Raw genomic sequence first — 9,941 nt, forward strand, 5'->3', positions numbered from 1 at the left:
CATCATCAAAACGAAGTGAAGAGGGTGCACAGGTGGTTCAGTGGTAGAATGCTCACTTTACAAGCTGGAGACCTGGGTTCAATTCTCAGACCATGTAGCACCCACCAAAAAATAAGTAAACAGGCATTGTTACCTTTAACAAGGGTTCATTGGCTTCAGGCTGGGACCCACAGGTATATACATCAGACACTCTATGTACATACACATGAATAAGAACTAAAGATTAAGTACAACAAATAAATAACATATGGACCCTATATATTCAAAGGGGAATAATGCATCCTTTCATGGGGTTCAAAGCAGCAAGGGGAAGAGAGACAAATCACTAAACAATGAGGAAAATCAAGCAAAGGTGGAACAGAGTTTAAAAGTGCCAAGCTCTGGGAAAGCAGAGGGCAGGAATTCAGAGGCTTCAAAGTTTATGTGCCACCTGGGCCAATCCAGGAACTAGAAGTAGGATGTCAATGGGTGTGAGAAGGCACTTTCAAGATGAGAAAACAAGCAAGCCAAGATACCAAGTCCTAGGAGTGCAGCACATTCAGAAGACAATGGAGGGCTTGTTTTGGGTAGAGGGATGTAATCTAAGGAGATTGTATAAATTAGATAACCAAAAACTAGTGCCAAGAACAATGCTGTTCTCTATTTCTCAATAGCAATTCAACAGACTCTGAGGGGCCTATTATATAATGAAAAGTTAATACAGTTCCAAAGGCTAAAACTTGGTATGCTTTGTGGGGTGATTAGATAGCTAAAGGTTACCCTGTTCCCCAACTCCCAGCCTGGGATGCTAGCCTATTGGAATCAGTACCATCCATTAGCAGGAAGCTGTTAAAATTATGAGGAGTCCAGCTCCTGACCAAAATCCTATATCCTGGTCAAAATCCTATATGCAATTGCTCAGGCCCAATTGTAACAGAGAAATCAGGATTTAAGGGATGATTATTATTATTGATTCATTATATTGATATTCCTTTTTGCTTTCTGGTATTTTGGAGTAGACAGAGGGAAAATCTGAGTTGCTAAGTTGCAATCCAATGGCCATGATATCTGATAATGATTGTATAGCCCTTATGTCCTGCCCCTGCAATTGTTAAAACTTTGTGACTAAACTTCATTTGTACTCAGTTATACAGTTTCTAAACTTTAAAGTCTTGTAATCACTAAAGACAGCACCTAAGGTTTGTTGATGAAGGGTCTTAGTTCAACTCAGGACTAACCCAGCCCAAGCCCAAAATTCTCTTGATGATCAAGACTGGATCTAATCAAATGGGCTCATACGACATGTGCAGTAGCTCAGAGTGTAACCTACAAGTCACCTATACCTCATCCCACCATTTTCTTAATGTGAAAAAGTAATCAATCTCATGCTCAATAATTAGGTCACCTCTAATTGCATTATCTGGGGTCAAGGTGTTCATTATGCTAAACCCTGCTCATGTTCTTCTCTAACAAAGTTATCAGAATTATTGCAGGTTGGGGAGACAGAGTTTAGTCCAATAAACCACCTGCTATGCTACTACATGCCTAGTAATAAACTTAATCTCTTTGAAACTCTGATGTCTCAGGAACTGGTAATTGAGTTCCTTGGGTGAAAGAATTCATAGCCTTTGCCCAGTAGCATCATCAAGATCATTACAAAAGCTTTTTACCAGGCAGACCTCCCAGGAGGAAAGATGTTCCCCCCACTTGGACCACAACCAGTGCATCATACTCTCTGAAGGGAGTTGTAGTCAAGGACTCAGAACCCTGGCTGGCCGCTGTGTTAGGTATATCTCCTTTTGTAGCCCAGGCACCTCCACATCAGGGAGCCCTCAGCCAAGGCCTTCTCAGGAGCCTCTGCTGAGACCTTCTTATGGTGGGAGGGAGCTGAAAATATTGTTATTCACCCTAATTCAGTACTCAGTACTTTTTCACTCCTAGCCCTTTCCCCTCTCCATCCCCTCTGGGTCCCCAAAATAGCAGGAGTCTTGTTTGAGGCTCCCTCAGCAATGAGACAACTCTCATATCTGTGCTGATCCACCTGTTCCTTGCTCAGTGCCATTTATGAGGAAGGATGGAACATTCAGGCAACTGGCACTTTTTCTGTCTAGCATCTTGCTAATACTATCACAGTAAGTGATGAAAGATTTGATTGTTACTTTCATTTTGACTTGTTATCTTAACTGTCAACCTCAGCACTCTCAGCTGAACTCTCTCCATCAGCTCAGCTCTTGACAACCTGGCACAGTGAGCAGGGTGGTGCACTAAACACAATGCCATAATGGAAGAACAAAAGGCCTGAAAGTCCAAGGGATACTTCACCAATGGGATTCTGGTGGAGTCTCTGGGACTTTTTCAGATGGTACTGGAAGATCCTTTACAAGAGTCTAAGTGTTCCATGTGGCACTTTGCCACTGGGTCTTGGGATGTGCTAGTGGGAGCTGTGAGGCATTCTTAGAGAATACTAGTAAGCTGTTTACAAAACTATTTGGTTCTGAGGAGGATTATTGGTCCTTGTCTTTAGCTCCTGACTCCCCAGAAATTCTCACTCAATGGGCCAGATTAGAGAACCAACAAAGGTGTCCAAAGAAAATTGGGGAAGCAGTTTCCTGTGCACTGCTTAAGTCCCTCCAACAATGGGAGCAGAGGTGAGTATGGTTGGGGGGATGTTTAAGACAGAAAAACAGTCTAAAACAAAGCCCTTTGGGAACCAAGTCTGACAGGTATTGCTGCAGTTAAGGTCGTACTAGCACGGCATATGGAAGACCATGAATCTACCACCAAAAACTCTATTTTTGGTGATTCAAAGACTATGGCTGATAGACAGCGCTTTTGGTCAGGACACTGGCAAGCTTCAGACTGACATATAAACCAAACCTCACTGTGGGAACAAAACACTTGGATAAAAATGCATTCCTTTCCTAATAAGGTAATGGTTACCCATGTGGATACTATTAGGAAAAACACCATACTTGAAAGTGAATAAATGCTCACCTGATTGGGGAGAACAAAAGAAATTATTCATGATTTTGCAAGAATGGGCACCCAGCCAAACACAAAATGGTGTGGCAAAAAATAGAACACCAAAATGGTTATACCCGTGTCTAGATCACAGACCCTACCTGTTTCTCCACCATTGGATACTCCAGAGGTTACAGCCCATCCGGATAGTTTAATTCAAATTTCCAGTGGAAGGTTCCTGCTTTTGATTGCATGTTATATTTCAGTGAATCTGACTGTTACTTATTCAAAATTGTTTCTACCTTAATTCGCTTATGTCAGAGGTGCTATCCTTCCCTTTCTGCAAAACTAGTTTGAATTATTCTGCAGCCCTTTCCTACACCATCTTGTGTAAAAGCTAAACTTAATTTTTTTACATTCCCCCTCTTTCTTTTTGAGCTTTTTTTAGTTTTCACGTTTCAATCTTTCCTCAAAATTGATGAGAGTCTTTTCACATTCTTCATCATAGGGATCTTCCTCTTTAAGGGAGTTCTTGATGAGTCTCTGGACTAACCCTTAGGCACATGAGTAATGTAGCACTTAAGTGCTGTGAGTACCCCAGCTGCAATGGTTAAAGTAGTTACCATGGACAATGCCACCCCTTTCCATCCCCCAAACCAGCTTTCCAACCATCTCATGAGGGGGTCATCAATGCCTGAATTTTTGGCTAATTCTTCAGCTAAGGCCCTCAGACCTTATAAAGCTTTTGTGATAGTTCTATTTGGGGCTACATTATTGGGGATAAATGTATAACAGCTATCCCCAACCATAACGCTAATGCCTCCCTTTTCAGCTCACTTCATGTCTAGGGCCATCATATCCTCCCTTGTCATTCAGCTAGTAGCATCTAATTCTTCTGCTCTTCCCTCAACTGCATCCTTGGTGAAATTGATCTGATTAATAAAATCCACATTTTTGTTGATGGTGATCCACCAGAATAAGGATGACTTAAATCCTGCAGCTGCTTAATTTCTAGACTTAAAGTAATCTGGGATTTCCCTTGGCACCCCTATTCTGTCTAAATCAACTCAATCCTCCTCCTTTACAAATGCCCAGGTAAATGAAAGGGCTAATTGGGCCTTGGCAAAGGTCCCTTTCCACTTCTTGGGTAAAACTGATTGGAGGATGCACTTTCCATGATACCACCAAAACCTTGCTTGTGGTGTGGTCAAACTGGAGAAATTGCCAGTACTATACTCAGTCACATCCCACACTTGGGTATGGAAGACCATTGTCCCAAGATCCTGGAGCCTTTCTTTCCATCTGGAGAGACAGGCAGAGTGGTTTCTTCAACCAAGGCAACAAGCTGATATGGCCTTGACTTTTCTACCTCTGACTGAAGGGAAAAGAGAGGACAATGTACTATAATTTTCACCAAGAGTAGTATTCTAAAAAAGGAGTACCATGCACTTGAACTCCTTATCATCTTCCTTCATACCTAATGGAAAGGATACGATAAGAACAGTAGGTCAGCCTGTTGTGTAACGATCACAGTTACTTTTGTTTAGACTGTGGATGTATATTTGATCCATTCCATCCAGGCATTTGTATCTCTGCACCCTGTCCCTACCCTTATGTTTGGTCCAAATTTTCTGTTCTGTTCACCCTGACAACTTTCATAATATTCTGTATTGGGACTATTGAAGAGTTAACTGGAGAGTGTGTTATTGGTGCTGGGGGAAGGATTTCTATCCTGAATCTTCCTAGAGGATCTTTGCCAGTGACATCAGCCTCTACCCTATATATTCTATTCAACTGTTACTGCATCTCTGCTCCCACCCCTTGCTGGATGTTTATCTGCTTTCTTGATGATTATCACCTCCAGGTAACAGTACCTTCAGGTCTGTGAAATTAATTCCATGAGAACGGTCCATCCTTGAACCTGAATAGCCCATCATACATCATCCCAGGAGGGCAATGAGAGGCTTGATTGTAACACCCTCTATTGGTTCTAGACACAAGTATTTGTTCTTCCTACTCAATTGCCATTGATTTGTTAAGTCCAGAATTTATAACCCTGCATACCTAAGTAGCTTTAAAGTTTTAAACTTTATTAATGAAAAGCTGCTAATTCCAAACTTAACCACCTATTTCTGAAAATTAGCCAATATAGACTTGCCTAACACTTGCCGCCCAATTTTTTACCGTAAGCCGTATAAAACCCTATGCCTGCTACCTATCACCTCAGCAAAACTGTTTTTTTTCTTTTTCTGTTGAACTGCTGCCCAGCTGGCTCTGCTTTTCCCTGAAATAAAGCCTTTGCTTAAACTCTTTTGTTCCACCTCCTACTTGGTGAATTTCCTGAGTTTCTCTTTCATCAAACTGTCCAGTTTGGGGCTTTAAACCTTCAGTTACATTCATTATCAGTTTGACACGGCTTGTTCATCCCCAACTTGGAACAATAAACCTAGTATAGTTATTCTCATTTTTAAATTGTGCCCCAGATCCCTCATCTGACCTACTCAGGTAAGACTTTTCTTAGTCTAGATAATAGACTAATCTAATCATTAACTATATAAGATTAAAGTATAGAATCCAAGCACCAAATCCAAAAGTACTTTTATCCTCCCAACCATTGTCTCTTCAATTTTAAAGGTCCAAAGTTGGAGTTATGTCCCAGAAATTGGACTGTGTAGTTCTGTACTTATCATCTGGCTTAGTATTGGTCCTTTCACTTGGGTGTAGTGAGTCCAGCTCTTCCCTGCTGTCCAGATGGCCATTTCAGTTGTCAACATCCACCCGGGTGGTTGGAGTTTGGACTCTTTCCACAATTTAATGAGAACTCAATGGCCAGGTTGAAGTTGATAAGCAGCAAATTCAAGAGGTGGGATCTGCATCAGCAAGCCAAGGTGTCTGAGGGATGACAGAGCAGAGAGCAAACATCAGTATATAATTCTTAAGGTATAGGTACTTTGCAAAGTCAGCTACTGGCATGGCCTGTCATAAGGCAAAATTCTCCTCTGGTCTGGACAAGTAAAATTCAGAATAAGTTCTTTGCTGCTGACATACCAGGCAGGATAATCATAGGGTATGTATTCCTGTTTACATAATGAGAAATTGGAAGGAACATAGGGGTCACCAGACCCAAGCAGGTTCAAAAACCTGCAGGGCAAACTCCATTAGATTTCAAAGTCTAAGAGTCATTTATCTTTGGGGCTTTAGAAAGTGGCAGTCCTACCCTTTTCAAGGACCTATATAGTGGCCAACCTACAGTGGCCATCCTCTCTCCAAATGCAACCCTGGGAAACACAGGGAGACCACACCCCTCTCAGCTCCACCCTCTCCCAGCATTGAGGCCATGCTTTGGCTCTTTGCCATTTCTAGGGCAAATACTCAACCCCTCCATGTGGTGGCAGCCAGGCTCTCCCCAACCCCCAAGGAATGTGTTCACCTTCTCTAATTTCTGGGACAGCACCACTCTTCCACCATGAGGTGAAAGGCCCATCCTCTGCCTCAGGGCAAACTCACCCTCTCCAAGTGCCTGGATGGGCCCACTCTCCCAGCCCAAGGGATTCTGACTTCAGACCCCGGACTCCATAGTTCTGCCTCTGAAGCCATTTTTCTCCAATATGTCCCCTCTCTGCCTCTCCCAGTCCTGACTGGCAGTGGCTCTTTTTATACAGATCCTGCAACATTCACTGGTCTTTTATGTACTAGTTTTGGGTTGTGCCCATTAGCCAGTCCCATGGGTATTATTAGGTCCCTTTCCAACAATTAGCTCCCACCTTCTGGAATGTACACCAGTAGGTTTATAATTTGGTTATCCTCCCAATAGATATCAGTAGGTTTGAAAATGGGGACTTTAAACCTTTCCCCTTTTACCCTTGAAATTGTGAGGGAGCTACTGAGAATTTAATCCCCTTTGTGACATTGATTGCAGAAGATCAAGCTGCCCCAGTGTCCACCAAAAATGTAATTTCTCCCTGATGTGGGCCCACCTTTAGATTTAGTAAAGGCTCCTGGTGGGCTCTTGAGACAGAGCTTGGATTCTATACTTTAATCTAATTTTCGAAATTCATCAGGGGTATCCCCCAACCTACTTTCTTTAAATTCAGGCATTCCCTTTTGAAGTGACGAGGTTCCCTACAGTGGTAACACCATGCTGAATCTCATGCCTCTTTGATCCTTTATCCTCTTTACTCAAGATTGTTTCTCTATCTTGCTTCTGCCTGTCTCCTCCCTGCTTTATCTCTAATCCCTTCTTGACCATGTGGTTGACCATGCTCAACTTAATTGTAACTTGTTGTTTCAGCTTTCCTCTTGCCTTCTCACAACCCACTATCATGAATGGCATGGCAGGGGAATCCATTTAGCCAAGTGAATTGGTTTCTGTACTTGGTGGGCAGCCTGACAAACACCCAGCCAGTGTTTGTACTGACCCCTCAGAGAAGCCCATCCATGGTTCATCCCTGCTGGTTCATCCCTGGCACTGACCCACTCCCTCAGATGGGCCAGCAGCTGAGCAGTCCTGGGGTGACCCATGCATGGTGGAAGAGTTTGGGGGCTTAGAGGAAGGAGCCATGCAGGTGTGGAGCCCACACTCTCAGCCCCGGTGCCTCTTCTTCTTCCCCCACCCCTGGTCTGCCAGGTGGCTCTGGTTTACCTGTGTTCCTGGGCTCAGCAGAGACCATGGGTCTTTTTATGCAGTAGTGACCAGCATACAGCTAATGGCTATAGAGCTGCCTTGACAGCATGTAACCCGCGGCCACTGCAAGGAAGGCATTTTCTCAGCATCTCTTTTCTGCCACACTCTTGAGTAAACAACACCCCTGTTAACTGACACTTAGGAGACACCCAGTGACTATCTGATTGTTTTGCACTGCTTCTCCAGAGAAGAACTGAAGCTGAGAGTTCCAGCATGTTCTTTTACAGCCCTGACACTGATCAGATCTAAACACCTCCCTCTCACCTGCTCCCACCTCCCTCTCATACAGCACCTTGGAGCTGACAAACAACAAAGTCCACACCTATGCCAAAGAAGGAACAGGTGTTCCTGCATCTAAAACAGATTGTGAAAGCAAAGAAAGAAGCCTGATTGGGTCTTAAGGGCCACCATCACCAGTAAAGTTGAATACAGCAAAACATCACAACTAAAATGCACTTTGAAACTTTCTTCATAACTCTCCTAGTGGTTTATCCTTCCACTTATCTATTTTCTGCACCTTTTCTGAATGTCAGCCCAAGGCCTCTTTATATCCTTGGGCCAAGGGGGCCAAGGACTATCAGGGTCCATCTCTGAATATTTCCTTCCTTGGTCTCTCAAGTTTTGCTGGTAAGCAGAAGGAGTTTTGCTTAAGTCCATTCCTTAAAAAAAATGTAATACTCATTGAGATTTTGCTGGAAAAGATGCATCTTTAATTTAACCAAGTATCCCTTTTGTCTCTTTAATCATTCAACCTCTCCTTGGCTCAGCTACTTACATAAATAAATCAGAAAGCATCCACCTTTTCTGTTATCTCAAATAATGCCAACATTATTGCTCAGAAGTAGTTGGCAGGTCCTGCTTGAAGCAACCATAACCCTCCTAATAATCCCAGCTCCTACATTGATGCTTTCATAAAGACCAAACTCTTACAAGAAAAATGCTCCCACATCAAGATAGTTTTATTCACCCAACTCCTTTATTCTATTAGTAGCAGTCCTGCAGTTCCTGCATTTGGCAAAGGGATTTATTATAGAGAAACCCAGACAATGCATCAAGTGATCACATACCACTTTGAAATAGTTCTATTGAACCAGAGACAAAACTAGAAACTACCAGAATATCTGCAACTCTGCATAGTTTCTTTAAGTCCCTTTTAAGGACTAAAATTAAGTGGATAGTTTAAGTTGTCTTTTCCTTGAGCCATCTCAAAGACTTTATTTAAGTTCTGAGATTTGGGTATAGCCAATTTAATCCCCTGTATCGTGAGGCCTTAAAGATCTTACACAAAGCCAATCCTCACCTACCCTGTATTTTGGCCAGAATGCATTGAGTGACACAATGTTTTCTTTTGTCCAAATGGACACTTTTCTTTCCTTTGGTCTGCCAGCGTTCCAACATTCTCCTTATGGTCTATCTGGGGTAATGTTCCTGGGGACCCTATAAGTCCCCCTTCCTTTTTCCCTGACCAATCAACTACCTCTACACATTCTGAGACTTGTCTGGGTTCCTTTGTCTCAATGCCTTTATGTTTCATCTGTCTCTGACCCCTTCCTTGCATGAGAAAGGAACCACAGATTGGGACTCTGAACTTGCTTACACATTACCAGGCTCATCAGAATTCATCCCAACCACCAAGGCAATGCTTTATGGTCTTTTCTTACCTTGGTCTGTGCAAAAGGTGCCTGATCACTGAGAGGCAGATTTCCCATTCCGTTTTTCTTTTTCACAATCAGTGGATCCCAGCATCCAGTCTTGGGTCCTTCTGGCTGCCAGAAGTGGGCCCCCAACAGTGCAATCTGAGACCACTCAGTAAGTGGGGCAAGCCTTCCCTTTGTCCTCCCCAAGGGTCCTCCTCCAAACCTCAGGTATGGATGAGACCCCAAATTTTTAGGAAAAAAATGCCATACTGAAAATGAATAAACTTTCACCCAATTGTGGAGGAGAAAAGAATTCATTCATGATCTTGCAAGGATGGGTGCCCAGCCCAACACAAAATAGTGGCTGGTGCACTAAACAATAGAATGCCAAACAGTTATACCTGTGCCTAGCTCACAAACCCTCCCCCTGTTTTTCCACTTATTGGATACTCCAGAGGTTACAGCCTATCCAAATAGTCTAACTAATTCAAATTTCCAGCAGAAGGTTCCTCTTTTGATTACACTTCATATTTCAGTGACCCAGGCCAATACTTATTTAAACTTGTTTCTCCTGTTTGGTGCCCATTCTCTGCTTACATCAGAGGTGTTCTCCTTTCCTGCCTGCAAAACAGTTTCAATTATTCTTCTGCCATTTCCTGCACTATCTTTGTGAAAGCTAA

The sequence above is a fragment of the Tamandua tetradactyla genome, chromosome 7 (assembly GCF_023851605.1).
Source record: "Tamandua tetradactyla isolate mTamTet1 chromosome 7, mTamTet1.pri, whole genome shotgun sequence".
Classification (NCBI taxonomy): domain Eukaryota; kingdom Metazoa; phylum Chordata; class Mammalia; order Pilosa; family Myrmecophagidae; genus Tamandua; species Tamandua tetradactyla.